The 20,080-nt window shown below is 49.3% G+C and overlaps 1 protein-coding gene across 2 annotated transcripts in view; it reads left to right on the forward strand.

Moving 5' to 3' along the window:
* The first annotated feature begins 284 nt into the window (after positions 1-284).
* LOC115090426 (protein ABHD14B-like) overlaps positions 285-20,080 on the forward strand; it is a 31,883-nt gene continuing 12,087 nt past the window's right edge. Inside the window, exon 1 of one of the 2 annotated variants that reach the window (XM_029599513.1) lies at positions 285-307. The gene's annotated coding sequence lies outside the window, so the exon portion shown is untranslated. Of the gene's footprint in view, positions 308-11,989; positions 12,146-20,080 lie in introns of those variants that run through there. The other variant, XM_029599512.1, reaches the window with a different exon arrangement.

Consider the following 20,080-nt stretch of genomic DNA (forward strand, 5'->3'; position numbering starts at 1 on the left):
CCCAGACACAGACCAGTTTGAAGGCCACAGGCCAGCCTCTGAGTGAACTCCCGTTTACTGTCTTACACTGTGAAATGTTTATGAACAGGCAGGAGCCCATTTATTTAGTTATACACTGTCTATGATGAGAAAGTAAACAATTAACTTATACTAAAGCCTGAGAGAGAGAATCAAGGCCGGGCAGCTGTGTCTGAAAAACTGATAAGAACTCAGAGGGAGGGAACGGGGCTGTTCTCACAAGGGTTTGTAGTGTATGAGGGGAGAGAGAGAGCCCTGAACGTGATGGTATGGCTGATCCTTTGGAAATGTAAGCTTTTTATATCTTTGTAGCAGTTATTATCTACCATTACTTCTCCTATTTGATCTGATTTTATTTGTTCTATCCTCCTATTGCTCAAACTTACTTTACCTGGAACCGTGTCGTACTGAATCAGAATTTGTGTGTGGCTCTCTGTGTAGGGAATAAGCTCCTGGGTTCAAGCCCCCAGGTATAATCCCAGTAATTGTGTGGGTTTATATGCAATTATCCCCCCTGGGCAGGATAGCAGTGTGCACGGTCTGAACCGTAACACACCAGGATCCCGGCCCCAGTTCCAATTAAACTGGAGGCCCAAAGGAGCAGGAGGAAGCTGCTTGATGCAAAAAAAAAAAAAGAAAATAATTCAACAAAGGCTCTAATACCTCATTGACTCTGTGGAACTCTTAGGATTTGGAGCTCAAAGAAAAGGACATTTGCCAAGTAAATATAAGCAGAGCTGATAGATCAGCCCTGCATAATGAATGAGACAAAACTATTGGAAGCTCCAGCAAAGTTTGAAATGGAAGTGACTGGAGTTTGAAAAAGAGAGAATTTACTTCAGATGTCTACACACTGACACTGCATGCATTTAGCATATTCCGAGGTAACCCTGCATTATCTCTGTGAAAAGCTTTGCAAACCTACAGACAAAGGGGAGGGTAAAGATTCCTCCACTGAACAAGTAATAACACTTGAGTTACCAAAGACTACACATACAGAAAAATGTTGATTTACCAAAGGAAGGACTTTGCACAGATACCACTGCTGAGGTGCTGACTCACCAAAGGAGTGTACACAGCAGTGACAGCGGTGAGAAAGTGCTGAGTTACTGGAGGACTCATCTACTCTTTTTATACCTGCAATATCTTGAAAATATAATACTTTTAAGAATCTGATGAGATATCAAATAGCACTGGATGCTCACAACAGAGCATTTCAGCAGTAATCATTTGTGCTGCCTTTGCTGAAGTGCTGTTTTAAATAGAATCTGTGGGAAGAGCGGAAAAGTGACCTCCAGCACTAGTATTTTTCCTTCTTGGCATCTCTGGGAACTAGAGACTGTTGGAGTCATTTTTTGTCTCTTTTGCTGAGAATGTATGTAGATGTTAGGCTGGATGGATTCAGAGTTTTCACCCAGACATGACTAGTTTGAAGGCCACAGGCCAACCTCTGAGTGAACTCCTATTTACCGTTTTGCACTGTGAAAAGTTTATGAACAGGCAAGAGTCTGCTTATTTAATTATTCCAGTAGGTCTATGATGAGAAAGCAAGCAATTAACTTGTACTAAAGCCTGAAGAGAGTGAAGGCCACACAGCTGCGCCTGAGATTTGATAAGAACTCAGAGGGAAGGAACATAGCTGCTTTCCCAAGCATTTAGAGTATAAGGAGAAATAACAGCTGGAGAGAGAGAGCACGCTCCAGACGTTTATCCTTTGGAAACATGTAAGCTTTTTATATATATGTAGCAATTGTTATATACTTCTTCTGTATCATCTGATTTTATTTGTTCTATCCTCCTATTGCTCAAACTTACTTTCCTAAGTACCTGGAACCATAATGTACTGAATCAAAGTTTGTGTAGGGAATAAGCTCCTTAGTTCAAGCCCCCCCTCCCCGGTATAATCCCAGTAATTGTGTTTATATTGGTTAAGCCCCCCCGAGATAGTCCTGTGTGCATGCAGGTGATAAGCCCCTCAGGTAGCTCTCAGTGTAGACCTCGGTGAGATTAGCCCCCAGGTCAGAGCCCCTGGGCAGAAAGCTAGTGTGCACAGTCTGAACCCGGAACCGAGACAGAGTCTTATTTTTTATCTTCAGCTGTCTGCTTTGTCATGCTATCTGACTGGTTGGGTCTGAAGAATTTTGCCTCTGCATATTGATTGGTAACCCACTTCTTGTCTGGGCATTGCTCCCACCACCTTGCGTCTAAGTCCAAGTCTGTCTTCTGGAGAGCCCTGTCACTGTGCACAGTTTCACAGTTAGCTAGACCGAAAGAAAACCACAGGTCAATCAAGTCCAATTTTCTGATTGCCTAACTGTTCTCTATATGGTAATAATCCATACAATCAGCACATGAGGGATTTCTTAAATCATTACACAGTAGTTGCTAGCAGATAAGGATTATGTGGTCCTTCCACTGTGCCCCATTTCCCCTGAGACTGCATCATCTCCCTCACTCTTACCACTGCTTTCTGTAGTTGTCCCGTGCATGCTTGAATTCTGGCACTGTTTCAGTTAAAATAACTCCAGAGTCCAGTTCTGAAGATAAATGCCTTCAAACACATATGAATTCTGGGTGCAGCCTGCAGCAGACGAGATGAGCCAGGGGAAAACCTCCTTTGTATAACAGAATACCGGAAGCTCGGCACTCCATACCATCATTCATAGATGGATGAAGATTCCCTTTATGAAATCAAAACTTCTTGCGTCTGCTTTAATAAATAATATTGCTATAAATTACTGTTTGGAGTGCCGGGCTTCCTGTATGCTACTGCTTTGTTTTAACCAGCTCTAATTGCAGCTGACTAGTCCATATTCTTTGTTGTAGTTCTCTGTTTCCTGTATTGGCACTTTGGGCACTGGCAGTTCAGTTGCCAAGGCTGAGCTGGGTCATAACTAGAACACTTTATGGCCAGGTCCTGCATGCCTGTTTCTCCGTCTGTCTGTCCATGACCCTGTGTGTTTCCATTGGCTGCTGTATGGGACTCTGTGAGCTCCGATTAGGAACAGAACTGTGCTAGTTGGATTTTTTTAGGACTGAGTACTCCCCTTTTCCAAACTCAAGCTCAAGGTGAGTTACATTCAACTAGAGTAGGTATCTCCCTTCCCCAAGGACTTACAATCCAAGGACCTGATTTACTAAGGCCTTTCATTCTCTGTCTATGGAAAAATGCTTAGTAAATCAGAAGCTAACGGGCCGATGCAATAAGATACGCATTAAAACGGGCCCTTATATTGAGCGCCCATTTTCCTAACGTGCGCAAGGCCACATCCCTGGGTGTCTGATGCAGTATTAAAATGTGCGTTCCTAGCACTAAAATGCATCTGGCACCCAGAATTGCAACAGGTATGCATCTGTTTTATCCTTCTTCAGGCCGATTTTGACCCTTGCTATTGTGCATGTATATTTTGCGTGTAAAGTGTGCATCCAGAGGTTTTTTTTACATTTAGCCATTGCATCATACCTTTATTCTTAAACACCGCAAGCAGTATATTTAAGTGTCGCAATGATACTGAAGTAGGAGGAATCACAGAGGGCCGTATTTTTTAATTTCTCATGAGCCCTTGACTCGCGGATTGACTTAATGCTAGCTTCGGGGCTGTAGTTAAATTTGCTGCATCAAAAAGTGTGCATTAGGCACCCGGTGATTTTCTGCATTAGGGGTAATAGCTAATAGCCTCATCTACATGGAATTTATATGTGATGAGCGCATTTGGCTACGCATTTGTTTGAGTGCATGTTTTGGACATATTAATCTTCTTATGGTGCTAGGCTAGGGTGTCCAAAATGCGCATCCAACTGCATGTAAAACTGTGTTCTAGACTAGGCGCACTTTATTGTCAAGCCTTTCTGCAGTCCCTCTGGGACTGGATCTTCTAAGCTTGTTTCCTGGGTGCTTGAGTGGGGGGAAACGGAGGGTGAGATTAAACCAGGGTAAAGGGATGCATGAGAGCTAGTGGAAGGGGATGGGGGATGCTTGAGGAGTGAGTGTGTGAAAGAAAGTCAGATATGGCGATGAAGGTAGATGAAAGAGATAGAGATGGTGTAGGAACAGGGGTGAGGTAGAAGTCACGATGGAGGTATGTATGAGAAAAAGCCCGAGCTGGTAATAGGGGTAGAAGGTGAAAGGGAGCCAGAGATGGTGTTGAGGTAGGGGCTAAGAGATGGTAATGGTAATGGAAGGTATGTAACAGGGGATAAAGTGAGGAGATGATAGAGAGTCAGAGGTGGTGATGAAGATGAATGGGGAGACAGAGAGCCAGAGTAGAAGGTTTATGAGAGCTGCTAGCAAAGGGATTGGGAGTGAGAGAGAGCCATAGGGATGAGTGTGTGAGAAAAGCAGAGGTGATGAAGGTGGGGAAGGGTGATAAAGAGTCAGAGGTGACGATGGGGAGGAGTGGAGGGTGATAAAGAGCCAGAAGAAGTGAAGGGGTGACAGAGAGCCAGAGGTGGTGATTGAAAGAGGGAAGATTTAGAGAGAATGAGAAACCCATGTGTGTGTGTGTGTGTGTGTTTCTCTCTCTCTTCTAGTGTGTTTGCCTGAATGGTTGGTGCATTTTATAAGGCCAGCAGGATCTCAGTAACACTCCTGTGCTTTTACAGATTGTTTGAGGGGGAGGGAAGGGGGGCTTATCATGATTGTTGAGTTTAATTTTCCAGATCTCGGGGGGGGGGGGGGGGGGGGGGGGGGGGGGGGGGGGGGGGGGCTCTATGTGCCCAAGCCCCTAGGAATGCCTTTGCTTCTATGGACTGGAATAACTGGGCAGACTGCCACCGTCTGCTATGTTATAATCAGTATCATGTTCTCCTTTTCCATGTAAAATAACTCTGTAATTTATACCAATTCACATTTCGTTTTCATAAGTTAGTGGTGTGAGGGGTTAGAGGTGTGCAAGGCTGAAGGTTCACCTAGGGTACCTAATTCCCTTGCACTGGCTCGACTTATCACTGATAGAGAACGAATCTCTGCGTGTTTGTCCTAGCTCTGTCCCATGTGCCTCCTTTGTGGACAGGATCATCACAAAGGGTGGGCAAGCTGGAGGGGGGGGGGGAGTAGAGAAAGGCCATGCTGCCCTTTTGACTCAGTCTGTGAGCCAACAGACCCGAAAAGGAAGTGGGGGGACACAAAATGCAACCCTTGCTCAGGCCGCCATTTTGGCCAAGGCCTGACTGTTCTTCTCACTGTGAGACACCTGGCGGCCGATACAATAAAGTGCACTCAGTCTAGTGCACAGATTAACCCGAGGCTGAACACAGCTACACTAACACCTGATGCAATAAGGGGATTAGCGCATCCAAAACGTGTGTCCAAACAAATGCATAGTTCATGGCACTCATCACATGTAAATGCCATGTATATGAAGCTATTACTCCCAATGCAAAAAATCGCTGGTCGACCAACACACCCTTTTTAACGCAGCAAATTTAACGCCAGCCACAGAGTGAAAGGCCGACCGGATCGCAGTGTCCGGCCGGCCGGGGTAATGTGGGCCCAGGCCCACGAATAAAGGCGGGTCCGGGCCGAGTCAGAGTGCCCGGTGGGCACCTGAGAGGCCAGGATGTGGGGGGGGGGGGGGGGGGGGGGGGGGGGGGGGGGGGGAAGGGTTAGCAATAGGTCGCGAGGCGGCGACAGCTAGGCGGGGGCAGGGGCACGGGCTGGGTGCGAGCGCATGTGCGCACGAGCGCACGTGCGTTCGAGCCGGGAAGTAGGGGGGTTTAATTGGCTGGGGGGGGGGGGGGGGCAGGACAAAGCTGTTTGGCGGGCAGGGATTGGGGCGGCTAGGGTCTCCGGGGGAGGGTTTATGTGGGCGTTGAGCCGGCTTGCTCAGTTGCTCGTGGCATCTGAGCGGCAGGCTTCGTTTTGAGCTGCACGGGGGTTTTTGGTGCCGTGCAGGTTTGTGCGGGGCGGGCTTGGTCCTCGGTTGGCCGTGGGGGATTAGTGCTCGTCTCGTTCCCTCAGCGCTGAGTTCTTGTGGTCTGTCGTCGGGTGTGCTGTTGGTGATCCGGAGGAGCAGGTTGCTGGGGAGCCGGGGGCTGCCGGCTTGTGTGTGTGTTCTGGGCGCTGGGCTGACTCGCTGGTTGTCCTCATGGAGTCGGAGGAGGCTGCCTGGGTCCCTGGAGACGAGGAGGAATTCGCTCTGCCTATCCTGATGCCGGGCCGGCCTGCTGAAGGGTCCGGGACCAGTCGGGTGAGTGCTCGGGGGTTTGGTGGGGTCCGAGGTGGCAGGGGGGGGGTTTTTTCCACAGTTCCCCTTTTACTTCCTTGTGTGGAGTCCGCGGATGCGGTGGGGTCTTTGGTGTCTGCCTTTCCTGTGTTGGGCAGGGGGCTGAGTAGGGGCAGGGGGGCGCGGGCTTCCCGATCCCGTCCCCGGGGTAGGATGGGTGCTTTGGCTTTTGTGGGGGGGGGGGGCTGGGCCTTTGGGCAGTGAGGGGGTTGGAGCGGGGTCTGGTGGCCGGGGGCGCATTGAGGGGGGGCTTCCTGAGCCTGGTCTGGTGGGTCTGTCGGGGGTTCCGGGGGTCATTTTCCCTGGGGAGCCTGGTAGGCCTGTGTCTCGGTCCGGTAGGGGGCGGTCCCGGGGTGTCCGGTTGCAGGGTTTGGTAGTGGTTCTCTTCATGGGGCGGATAGGGGGTGGAGGGCTCCGGTTGGGGGGGCTGCAGTACAGGGGCGCGGGGTTTCTGTGGGCGACAGTGGGGGTGCGTTGGGTCTGCCTTCCCGGCCTCGGGGGGTGCGCTTTGGGTTGTGCCTTGCGGGGTGTCGGGGTCTGCTGAGAGTGGAGTGGAGAGTTCTGGCCTTCTGGAGTTGCCTCGGGGGCGGGGCAGGCCGGGGCCGCTTGGTCGGGACTTTGGGGCTGGCTCGGGTGGGCCGGTGGGGCTGGGGGGGTCCTGGGCCGCCTCAGTGGAGGTCGGGGGGCGTTGCTGTTGATGCCCCGGGTCTCGCTCCCGGAGGGGTATCTCCGCTGGTGTCTGGTATTCTTTCTCCGCAGGAGGAGTGGGACGAGGGCCAGTGGGATGCTCCTGGCCCTTCGCAGCGGGAGGCCTGGCGGATGGCAGCGGTGTCGGCTGAGCGCGGTGTGCCTCGGGTGCCGGAGGGGCCTGTCGGTGCTGCGGTGGAGGAGCGGCCTCCTCAGGGTGAGTTGGTTATCTTTCCTCGGGAAGGGGAGAGGGTGTCGGTGGGTGCCTTGGGGGATGGGGGGGTGGGGGCGTTAGGTGCGGTGGGGGTGGCGCAAGTCCGAGGGGGGGACGATGTGGGCGTGGCTGCGGGGCGTAAGAAGGGAAAAGGGAGAAAAAAACGAGGGCGCTCGAGTTCGTCTGCGTCTACCTCGTCTTCCTCCTCCTCCTCGTCGGACTCTTCTGATTCGGGTCAGTCCATGGGCGCTGGGGCGCCGAGTGCGGCCTCTGATAGGAACCCGCCTGCTTTGGTGGCCCTTACGGAGTTATGGGAGGAGGTTCCACGGAGCCTTAGGAAGAAAATTTACGGCAGAAAGTTTATTGATATTTTCCGGCTCATGGAGGGTCGTAGGGGTCGGAGGAAGGGGAAGAAGAAGAGGAAGACCGGGGATCGTTTTCCCGGGGCGCATCCTACGGTGGCCCGAAATGTCCATAATTGGATGTGGGCTTTTTTGCGTTTGGCCAGCGTCATAGGGCACCGGGACCCTAAGCAGTACGGTCCCTTGCTGGCGTATGGTGACGCCATTCTGGCCGCCAGCAAAACGTATGAGGGTTGGTCGTGGTTGAACTACGACGAGCGGTTCCGGGATCGGATGGAGGGCAACAAGTTCATGACTTGGGGTACGCAGGATGTGGGCCTTTGGCTGACGCAGATGACGTCCAAGACTCCTGTTAGTTCGGGAATGCAGGGTGGTAGTTCTGGTCGGCCTTTTCGTTCGGGGCCTCCCGCGGCTGGAGCGGGGCGGCAGACTGTCGGGACCGGTGATGTCTGCTGGCGGTTTAATAGGTCGTCCTGTCTTTTCCCGGATTGTAAGTTCCGGCACGTGTGCGCCTCCTGTGGGGCTGGTCACCCCTCCTCTCGCTGCGGACGGCGACAGGGGGAGGGAGGGGGGGTTCCCCCGGGATCCAAAACCCCTGGTAAGTAACACTTTTGCTAGGGCGGCCACTCCGATCAGGGTTGAGGCGTTGGTTCCCTGGTTGCGGGCTTACCCCAAGCCGGAGGTGGCTCGGCTCCTGTTTGACGGGTTCTCTGGGGGATTTACTATTCCGTGTGCGGAGCAGGGGTTGGTGGGTGGGGGGATCTCTTGTCCCACGGTGACTCGGTTGTCGCCGGTGGTGACGGCCAAGTTGCACTTGGAGATTGAGCTGGGTAGGATAGCGGGCCCCTTTGAGGAGCCCCCGTTGCCCGATATGATTTGGTCCCCCTTAGCAATTGTTCCGAAGCGTGAAGCGGGCAAATACCGCCTAATACATAATCTATCGTTCCCGGCTGGGGGGTCGGTTAACGATTGTATTCCACGAGATTTGTGTGCTGTTCGCTACGCTTCCTTTGATTCGGCCGTGCGCAGGGTTCGGCGGTGTGGCTTGGGCGCCTTGATGGCCAAGGTGGACGTGGAATCCGCTTTTCGGCTGTTGCCTGTTCACCCGGGATGTTTTCGTCTCCTAGGTTTTCGTTTTAATCATCGGTTTTATTTTGACAAGTGTATGCCCATGGGCTGTTCCATCGCCTGTGCGTACTTTGAGGCTTTTAGTTCCTTCATTCACTGGGTCGTGGAGGTACGGTCAGGGTCGCAAGGTATTGTGCATTACCTGGATGATTTCCTCTTTGTGGGGCGAGCAGGCACATTGGACTGTGCCCTCTTGTTGCGCTGTTTCCAAGGGGTAGCCAGCGATTTTGGTCTGCCGCTGGCGTCCGGTAAGACGGAAGGCCCGTGCTCTCGTCTGGTCTTCCTGGGCATCGAGTTGGATTCCGTAGCCATGTGTTCGCGTTTGCCGGATGACAAGGTGCGGAGGCTGCGGGAGCTGGTACGGAGGGCGGTGGAGCGGCCTAAGTTGTCCCTGGTAGAGTTGCAGTCCTTGGTAGGGAGCCTTAATTTCACGTGCAGGGTGATCCCCATGGGTCGGGTCTTCTTACGACGGCTGTCTGCGGCAATGGCTGGGGTGATCCGTAGGCATCATAGGATTCGGGTGACCGCGCCGATGCGGGCGGACTTGCGAGTGTGGGACGGCTTTCTGGTGGATTTCAATGGATCGGAATTCTGGCAGACTGACCCCACATCCAATTTTGCTCTGGAGCTGTACACCGATGCGGCGGGGTCGGCGGGGTTTGGGGCGTATTTTCAAGGGTCTTGGTGTGCTGCAGCGTGGCCGGACGCCTGGGCTCAGTCTGGGGTAACGAGGAACATCACCTTTCTGGAGCTCTTTCCTATTGTGGTGGCCCTTCATATCTGGGGCGAGCGGTTGACTGGGAAGAGAGTCGTCTTCTGGTGCGATAATCTGGGGGTGGTGGAGGTGATCAATAGGAGGTCCGCTAAGTGCCTGCTGGTGTCGGACCTCTTACGGGAGTTGGTGTTGCGTTGCATGTCTCTCAATGTGACTGTTTGGGCCCGGCATGTTCCTGGAGTTGCTAACACTATCGCTGACTCTCTTTCTCGTTTTAAGTGGGACTTGTTCCGCGAATTGGCCCCGGATGCGGATCCTCGCGGGACTTCGGTGCCGTCTTTCCTTTGGAAATTTGGTTCCCGGAAGCCTGGATGTTGCTGAGGTCTTCGCTGGCACCCTCCACGTGGTCTGCTTACGTAGGTGGGGCGCGCAAGGTGGTTGAATTTCTTTCTTCTGTTGGTTGGGCGGGGGGCCCGGTATCGGATGGCTTGGTTTTGCTCTTCTTGGAGGAGGCCAGGCGCCTGGGTGGTTCTAGGGCGGCTGTGACTCGGCAGTTGGCCGGGTTCTCCTTCTTCATGCGGGCGCATGGGTGGGGATTCCCCTCTGGGCGGTTCCTGGTGCGGCGGTTGTTGTTGGGGTGGTCCCGGTGTTCGGAGAGGCCGGTGGATAGACGGTGGCCGATTACGCATGATGTCTTGTTGCTGCTCTGGGAGTCGTTAGCGGGGGGTCTGTTCTTCTCCTTATGAAACCGTTCTGTTTCGGACGGCATTCGTCTGGGCCTTTTTCGGCGCTTTCCGTGTGAGTGAGCTGGTTGCTCAGTCGGTGTCCAGTGTGGAGTTTCCCGGCCTCTTGGCTGCGCATGTGGTGGTCACCACTTCCTCGGTTGTCCTTCGCATACCACGGTCCAAGACGGATCAGCGTGGCCGCAGTTCTTCGGTGGTGTTACAGGCGGTTCCGGGTTTGCGTACTTGCCCGGTGGCTAACGCGGCGCGGTACTGCCTTGTTCGAGCTTGGGGTGCGGTCCAATTTTTGGTTCATGCCGATATGCGGCCGCTGACGAAGTATCAGTTTGAGATGGTTCTTCGTTCCGCCTTGACTGCCGTGGGGCTCGACGCTCGGTCCTTCGGGACGCATTCCTTCCGTATTGGGGCGGCTACGGCTGCTTCAGAGGCGGGGTTGCCGGAGGGAGTCATCTGTAGGATTGGCAGGTGGCGTTCCAGGGCGTACAGGGGTTATGTGCGTTCCAGGCCGCCCCAGCCGTGAGCAGTAGTTACCTTTGTTTTCTTTTCAGGTGCGGTGCCTGCTGGGAAGTCCGCGTGGATCATCGGCCACTCGTATACCCACTGGGCGCATAAGCATGCGTGCGGACGTCCTTATGGGCCCCATCTGGAGTTACAACGCAGGGGGGTGACGGTGTTTTGGTTGGGGAGGAGGGGTATGGTTTGGGGTGACTTGATTGCGTGTGTGCGGCGGGAGCGGGATCGGTTGGGTCCTCCGCAAGCGGTGGTAATTCACCTCGGGGGGAATGATTGGGGAAAGATGTCCAGCAGGCAGTTTATTGGTATGGTGCGTAGCGATTTGATGGCAGTGTCCCTTTTGTTGCCGTCCACGGTTCTTTTGTGGTCGGATATCATCCTGCGACCCGCTGAGGCGCCTAGGGTCATTTGGAGGAGGAGTAGGGCTAAGGCCAACCAACAGATTGGGTCCTGGTTAGAAAGGGTGGGGGGCAGGCACATTCGTTACGAATGGTCTTGGGGTTCCTCCTCAGGTCTTTTTGGTAAAGACGGGGTGCACTTATCTTTCCTTGGCATGGATCTCTTTTTGAATTCCATACAGGAAGCCTTGGAGGACATTTTTCCCCGGTGATTGGGCCCGCATCTTTGGGGGGTCACGGGTTTGTTTTACCCGTGTCTATGGCGGATGGCCCGAGCCAATGCAAGTCAAATATTTTATGTAAGGATGGTCGCCATTTAAGGGGGGGGGCAACTGGGGGCTGTTGTCCGGGTGGAAGGCCCCTTGCTAGGAGAAGGCGGGGGCCGCATTGGCCTGATTCCTTGCTCGCCAGCGGCGGGAGTCCACCGGATTAACCTCTTGCTTAATGGCGGCGGAGGTCTGATCTTGGTGTAGGGGCCGGTGGGGGTGTTTGAGTCGGTTGGCTGGTATTGACCGCCTGGCTGAAAGGCGGCGGTCAATGGGGGATGTTGGGATAAGTTATTGTTAAGCGTCACATGTTATAAGGCTCGGGTCTCCTGGTCAATAAAGCTGCGGCCCTGTTTTACCCAATCTTTTGTGGTGTCATTTTGTAAAAGAGGGCGGTTGTGAGTGAGTGAGGTCCTGGATGCCCATATTACTGTTAAGTCATACTGCAAGTCAAGAGCACATTAAAAAAAACCCCCAAAACACGGGTCTATGTGGTTCCTACGACTTAGTATCGCTGCAATACTACGTTCTACTGCTTGTGGCACCTAAATTTTGGGGGCTGCAGGCGTGCCCAGGAGAGGTGGATGCGTACGCGTTGAAAAAACGGGCGCCCAGTTTGGAGGCACGGTTTTTATGCGCGTGATATTGCATTGGCTTGCTGATGTGAGAGCTCTGCTCTCTCCCTTAGCCCAGCTTTGCAATGTGTGGACCTCGACCACTAGATGTCTCTCCAGGCTGCGTGGGCTGCTACTTTTTCCTTTCGCTCTGGGCTGGAAGTTTTCTCTCCGTTTTCATCCTGTAAGCTTTTCCGCTTTCGTTATGCCTTTTTTGCACTTTGGACTCTGGAAGAGACTTTGAGACTGTCCTCAGGATTAAGGTTAGTTTCTGCAGACAACCGCAGGGGGGTCCCCCAGTCTTCTTAGTAAACAATCTGCAGGGTCCGCAATGATAGAAACCCCTTCTCAGCAGCCCCCGAAGCTTGGAGAGAGCCATGCCCTCCCTGGGTGTAGTACACGGCTTGTAAAGTACTGGATACGCAGCCGGCACCAGTGCTCGCCTTGGGCCAGTAAACAGCAGTAGGCAGGTGCCCATGGACTAGGTCGTATAATGAGGGCAGCTAAAGACTGTGCCCGGGTACCTTCCCTACCTGGGCAGTAGGGTAGATGCTAATCTCTGCCTTTGCCCTCACTTCCCCATCACCCTGTGCATCCTCAGCCCTTTCCCATTTGTCGGCATTCTTTTCAAAATGAAAAGTAGCAGGGAAAGCTTGGTTTTGGGAATGCTTTTCGGCATAAATTTAGAGAAGAAGTGTGTATGAGGGGCACGTATTGGGCGGGGGTATGAATGTATGTATATGCAGCGTGTGTGTGTGTTGGAGGAAGGATATGTGTTAATAGGTTTGTCTGGAGGGTGTGTGGTTGGGGCAATGTGAGTGCACGAGGTTGGTGGAGGTGGCGTGAATTGAAAAGCTGCATTATTTATTTTCCCTTTCTCTGTGTGGTGGTGGGGTGTGTGTTTGTGTGTATGGAGGGGGCATTGTAGGGGGGCTGGCATGCATGTTTTTGGAAGTGCTTTTTTATGACATCCTTTGCCAGTTGCTTCAGGTATTTTTCCTGTCTTGTTGGAAGTGTAAGGCGGACAGGAGAGGGGGACTGGAATGAGGCACTTGTCCACATTCTAAGAGTTCCAACAGCTTCCCATAGAAAGCAATTGGGATTTTTTGGGGAGGCTCGCTTCCCTGAAAATACTGACCTACGTGTACCTGGTTTTGAACTCCTCTGCAATATTCATGTTTTCTTCCTGCATGTCAAATTTGGTGAATTTCCATCTCATTTTTGCAGCGTGACAGTGCTCGTGAACAGACAAACGTCAACCCATTTTACATAATTCTGTCCAATATTCCATACGTTGGAGACAGTCCCGGTGCATCCATTAGGTGAACTAGGCAGTTACCTTGAGTGCCAACTATTAAGGGGCAGAAAAGAGCAGCCGCATGGGGTTGCAAGCGGAGCCTATAATGCTCATGGCCCAGATTTGGATATAGGACCAGCAAGGCTGCAAGTGGAACCCATCCTGCTCAAAGCCGAAGATGAGTCCCGGCAGAGCTCATCCCACCCACGGTAAAAGACTGAGAGCAGCCTGGGAGAGCCACAGGCGGAGCCCATCCCACCCATGGCAGAAGACTGGGAGAGGCATAGGAAAGCCATAGGTGGAACCCATCCCACTTGCTGATGACCGAAGATTAAAAGATAGGGCCGTGGACGGACCTCATGCCCACTGTGGCAGAAGACAAGAGGCCTGGGAACAGCAGAAGACAAAGGAGAAAAAAAGGCTGGGGAGAGCTGGGAGCAGAGCCCATACCACCTGCAGAAAGAAGAAGAAGAAGGAGAGGCCCAGAATGAGCCTGTAAGCCTATGTGAGTGAACAAAAAAAGGGTGTGTGTGTGTGTATATGTAAGAGTGCCTGTGTGTGTGACTGAGAGTGAGTAGGAGTAAGGGTGCCTGTGTGAGTGGAAGTGAGGATGCCTTATGTGTGTGAGGGAGTAGGAGTGAAGGTGCCTGAATGTGTGGAAGTGGGAGTGGGAGGGAGGATGCCTGTTTGTTTGTGAGAGAGGGTGCCTATGTGAGTGTAAGGTCAAGAGAAAGAGTCGATATGTGTGAGAGAGAGGGGGAACCTGTGTGAGGGTGTTTGTGTGTGTGTGTGTAGGAGAGTATATGTGTGAGGGAGAGGAGATTGTATGAGGGTGCAAGAGAGGGATTGTGCATGTACAAGTGAAAAAGAGAGAAAGAAAGGGAAGGAGCCTGTGTGAGGGTGTGTGTGTGTGTGAGTGACAAAGGAACCTGTGTGTCTGTGAGAGGGAGCCTGCCTGGATGAATGAGGGTGTGTATTTTTGAGGGAAAGAGGGTGAGAGAGTATATGTGTGTGTGTATGTGTGGTAGTATGTGCATGTATGGGAGAGCCTGTGTTTGTGGGTGAGAGCAATTGGTTCAGGAACCAACGAGAGAGGGAGCTATTTTATCTATGCTCCCCCAAACATTCTCGAAAATAACCCATCTCTACTCACAGAATTCATTGCCAAACAAATCGAAATCCATTTACCAGCCATTATCCTGGGGGACCTAAACCTTCACATCGACCGCATCCCACAATCTCCAGCCTGCAAAGCTTTTATGACTTCACTAAATGCACTGGGATTTCAACAAGCAGTGACTAGTCCCACACACAAAGCTGGTCATACACTCAATGTTATATTTACCAACTCGATTATTCAAACAGACCTGCCCCGCTGTACCCCGATACCTTGGTCAGACCACTACCGAATCGATACATGTTGCACTATTAAGTACCATCCACCTACATCTCTCGGCAAGAAACGATCTCCTTCCGAAAACAGGGGCAAATGGAAGACATTATGAATGCACTATCTGAAGACCTAAAAGAATTAGATGTCACTGATGCCGACACCGCCTCCTCATCTTGGTTCCAAATTACAAGCAACATAGCAGATAAGCTCTGCCCCATTCAAACCAAAGAAATCAACACAGAAAAGACAAACAAAAAACCATGGTACACCCCTGAATTAAAGTCAATAAAAATGGAGCTCCGCAAATCTGAAAAGGAGTGGCGCAAAAACCAAATTACAACAACTCTTCAAAAATTCAAGGCTTTACTCCACCACTACCGCCAAACCACTGACAGAGTAAAAAAGGACTATTATGCAGCGAAAATCCATCAATATCAATTTAATCCACATGCACTATTCCAATACGTAAAAAGCCTCGTTATTGCTCCAGTCAATACAAACTCAAACAACAAGGATGAATCAAAATGTGAAGAACTTGCCGCTTACTTCTACAACAAAATTCAATCTATTATGACTCGCTTTAAGTCACAAATTCTACCTAATTTATCAGCAATGACCAATTGCACCCTTAACAACAAATGATCTCCAATTACTCTATCAACCTCCACCATACAACCATCACCAGCCACTCATAGAGAAAAAAATATTGAAGCAAGGCTTACAAATCTTGAAAATACATCTCAGATGGAAGTAGAGTCAATACTAAAGAAAATTAAACCAGCTCTACACCCCACTGACACTATGCCCACTAAAACACTTCTATCTTTCCGCACCATCATAGCGAAACCTATAGCAAAGATCCTCAACAAATCGATTACACTGGGCACAGTTCCTTCTCAACTCAAACATGCCATCATAAAACCGACTCTTAAAAAACCAAACCTAGACACCTCTGACCCAGCGAACTATCGGCCAGTTTCGAACCTCCCCTTCCTATCCAAAATTATGGAAAGAATCATCAATAAACAACTCTCCAAATACCTTGATGAACATCAATTACTCTTCCCATCACAATATGGATTCAGAAAGCACCACAGCACGGAAACTCTCCTCCTATCTCTATCAGAATCACTCCTAAAAGCACTAGACTGGCCACGCATACATACTCGCCCTTCTAGATATATCTGCTGCCTTTGACACTGTAAATCACAACACTCTCATCACACGCCTCTCTGAAATAGGTATTACCGGCACTGCACTACTCTGGTTCCAATTCTACCTGAGCAACAGGACTTACAGTGTTAAAAGTGGACGATGTGAATCTAAACCTAGAAGCCTCACACAAGGAGTACCCCAAGGATCTGCACTTTCGTCAACGCTGTTTAATATTTATCTCACACCACTATGCCGCCTACTATCAAAACTGGGTTTTCAACACTTCATTTACGCAGATGATGTGCAGATTCTTATACCTATAAACAACTCTCTCTCAAATGCCCTGAATACTTGGAATGCGGCCCTCACTGAAATAGAAAAGCTTCTCACCGACAACTTTCTGGCTATCAATACCAACAAGACTGAACTTCTCTTCATATCACCTACAAACAACTCCACACTGAACACAACAGTCCTACCCCAAGGGTACCCAACGACTGCACAACAAGTCCGCAGCCTTGGCGTTATCCTAGACAGCAATTTTACATTTAAAAAATTCATCGCTGACACTGTAAAAAATGGATTTTTTAAGCTACACACTCTAAAGTGTATTAGATCTCTATTACACCCACACGACTTCCGCACAGTACTGCAAGCTACAATTCTATCAAAACTTGACTACTGCAACGCTTTGCTATTAGGCCTACCAAAAAACACGTTGCAACCATTACAAATGCTTCAAAATGCAGCGGCACGCATCATCACCAACACACACCGCCATGATCACATCACTCCTGTGCTTCAATCCCTTCACTGGCTACCCGTAGCATCAAGGATCATATACAAATCAATTACGCTGATACATAAGGCTATCTATAACCAAAACATGCAATGGTTCTCTGAGCACCTGTCTTTCAAAAAAACAAACCGTCCAATCAGATCCCAACATCAGGCCAGACTGCCAATCCCTTCTCCTAAACTAACTAAACTTTCATCCACTAAAGAACATTCGCTCATCATTGCAGGAACCAAAATGTGGAACAGTATGCCCGCGGAACTGCGCCAAGAACCCTGCCACCGAAAATTTAAACATAACCTAAAATCATGGCTGTTTAGAAAAGCCTTCCATTGAAGGATGGGACTCATGCAAATTACATACTTTCCTGCTCAACTTACTCCTGATTCCTCCACTCTACCTTGCCTTTCCCTTTTCCCCCCGAACTCCTTTCCCCCTTTGACATTGGGGGGGGGGGGTAAGGGATTCAGACCATCGGGGTGGGTCTTGCTCCCGTCCCACCCCTATGATTTCCCCTTTCCCTACCTGCTTTATTCCCTAGAAATATCTCCCTTCAAGACAGACTTTAGTTAACTTTGTTACACATATGAATTTGATATGTATACTCTTAGTTTTTCTGTTTAATAAGCATCTTGCTTTTTCCACTTATGTTCATTGTAAAGCCTACGGCTGAATTACTGTTTGCTGTAAACCGAGGTGATGTGCATTATGTGCCGCGGTATATAAAAATCTATAAATAAATAAATAAATAGATTTAATTCTTAGTGGAACACAGGATTTGGTGAGAGAAGTAATGGTGGTGGGGCCACTTGGCAATAGTGATCATAACATTATCAAATTTGAACTAATGACTGGAAGGGGGACAATATGTAAATCTACAGCTCTAAATTTTCAAAAGGGAAACATTGATAAAATGAGGAAAATAGAAAAAAACTGAAAGGTGCAGCTGCAAAGGTTAAATAATGTCCACGCCATGTCAGGCGTGGACATTATTTAAAAAAACCAATCTTAGAAGCGCAGTCCAGATGTATTCCACGCATTAAGAAAGGTGGAAGGAAGGCAAAATGTTTATCGGCATGGTTAAAAGTTGAGGTGAAGAGGCTATTTTAGCCAAAAAAAATCCTTCAAAAATTGGAAGAAGGATCCAGTTGAAGAAAATAGGAAAAAGCATAAGCATTGTCAAGTGTAAAACATTGATAAGGCAGGGTAAGAGAGAATTTGAAATTAAGTTGGCCGTAGAGGGAAAAACTCACAATAAAAACATTTTAAAATATATCCAAAGCAAGAAACCTGTGAGGGAGTCAGTTGGACCGTTAGATGACCGAGGGGTTAAAGAGGCTTTTAGGAAGATAAGGCTATTGCAGAAAGACTAAATTAATTCTTTGCTTCTATGTCTACCAATGAGGATGTTGGGAAGGACCAGTTCTGGAGATGGTTTTCAAGGGTGATGAGGCCATATTGACTAACTAAAGAGTAGCAAATCACCTGAACTGGACGGTATGCATCCCAGGGTTCTGAAGGAACTAAAAAATGAAATTTCAGATCTATTAGTTCAAATTTGTAATCTTCTTGGTGTTTGGACTTGCCAGGTTCTTGTGGCCTGGTTTGGCCTCTGTTGGAAACAGGATGCTAGGCTTGATGGACCCTTGGTCTGACCCATCATGGCAATTTCTTATGTTCTTATGTTCTTATCATTAAAATCAACCATTGTACCTGAAGATTAGAGGGTGGCCAATGTAACCCCAGTATTTAAAAAGGGCTCCGGGACGATCTGGGAAACTATAGACCAGTGAGCCTGACTTTAGTGCCAGGAAAAATAGTGGAAACTATTCTAAAGACCAAAATCACAGAGCATATAGAAAGAGTTGGTTTAAGGAACACAGCATGGATTTATCCAAGGGAAGTCTTGCCTCACAAATCTGCTTCATTTTTTTGAGGGTTAATAAATATGTGGATAAAGGTGAAGCAGTAGTTGTAGTGTATTTGGATTTTCAGAAGGTGTTTGACAAAGCCCCTCATGAGAGGCTTCTAATAAAACCAAAAGGTCATGGGATAGGGGGCGATCTCCTTTCGTGGATTACAAACTGGTTAAAAGACAGGAAACAGAGAGTAGGATTAAATGGTGAAAAGGGTAAACAGTGGAGTGCCTTAGGGATCTGTACTTGGACCGGTGCTTTTCAATAATTTTATAAATGATCTGGAAAGAAATACAACGAGTGAGAGAATCAAATTTGCAGATGATACAAAATTATTCAGAGTAGTTAAATCACAAGCGGATTGTGATAAATTGCAGGAGGACCTTTCAAGACTGGAAGATTGGACATCCAAATGGCAGATGAAAATTAGCGTGAACAAGTGCAAGGTGTTGCATATAGGGAAAAATAACCCTTGCTGTAGTTACATGATGTTAAGTTCCATATTAGGAGTTACCATCCAGGAAAAAGATTTAGGCATCATAGTGGATAATACATTGAAATCGTTGGCTCAGTGTGCTGTGTCAGTCAAAAAAGTAAACAGAATGTTAGGAATTATTAGGAAGGGAATGGTAAATAAAACGGAAAATGTCATAATGCCTCCGTATCGCTCCAAGTTGAGACCGCATCTTGAGTACTGTGTACAATTCTGGTCACCACATCTTAAAGATATAGTTGCACAGGAGAAAGTGCAGAGAAGGGCGGCCAAAATGATAAAGGGGATGGAACAGCTCCCCTATGAGGAAAGGCTAAGGAGGTTTAGGGCTGTTCAGCTTGGAGAAGAGACGGCTGAGGGGGGGGGGGGGGATATGATAGAAGTCTAAAATCATGAGAGGTCTAGTATGGGTAGATGTGAATCGGTTATTTACTCTTTTGGATAATTAAAGGACTAGGGGGCACTCCATGAAGTTAGCAAGTAGCAAATTTAAAACTAATCGGAGAAAATTCTTTTTCACTCAACGCACAATTAAGCTCGGGAATTTGTTGCCAGAGGATGTGGTTAGTGCAGTTAAAGTAGCTGGGTTTAAAAAAGGTTTGGATAAGTTCTTGGAGGAGAAGTCTATTAACTGCTATTAATCAAGTTGACTTAGGGAATAGACACTGCTATTACTAGCATCAGTAGAATGGGATATACTTAGTTTTTGGGTACTTGCCAGGTTCTTATGGCCTGGATTGGCCACTGTTGGAAACAGGATGCTAGGCTCAATGGACCCTTGGTCTGACCCAGTATGGCAATTTCTTATGTTCTTAACCCAGCATTATTTAGCATTATATTTTAGCTGCAAAACCTTAGACTATTCCTCAAACTTCACTAGACCCCGCCTCATTTTTCATGCACCTTCTAGGTGTCTACCCTATTGCAGATTTTGGTGTCATTCACAAAAAGGCAAATCTTTCCCAATAGTTCTTCCTCAATATTGGTCATGAAAATGTTGAAGAGAACTGGACCAAGGACCATTCCTCAAGCCCAGCCTGCCTCGTCTCTCCAGCCCAGCCTGCTTCGTCTTCCCGGCCAGATCTTATCCAGCCACTGCTTTCATTCCTGCCTTGTTGTTTCAGTCCTTCTCCTTGTTTACTACTCCT

Source organism: Rhinatrema bivittatum, chromosome 4 (genome assembly GCF_901001135.1).
Source record: "Rhinatrema bivittatum chromosome 4, aRhiBiv1.1, whole genome shotgun sequence".
NCBI lineage: Eukaryota > Metazoa > Chordata > Amphibia > Gymnophiona > Rhinatrematidae > Rhinatrema > Rhinatrema bivittatum.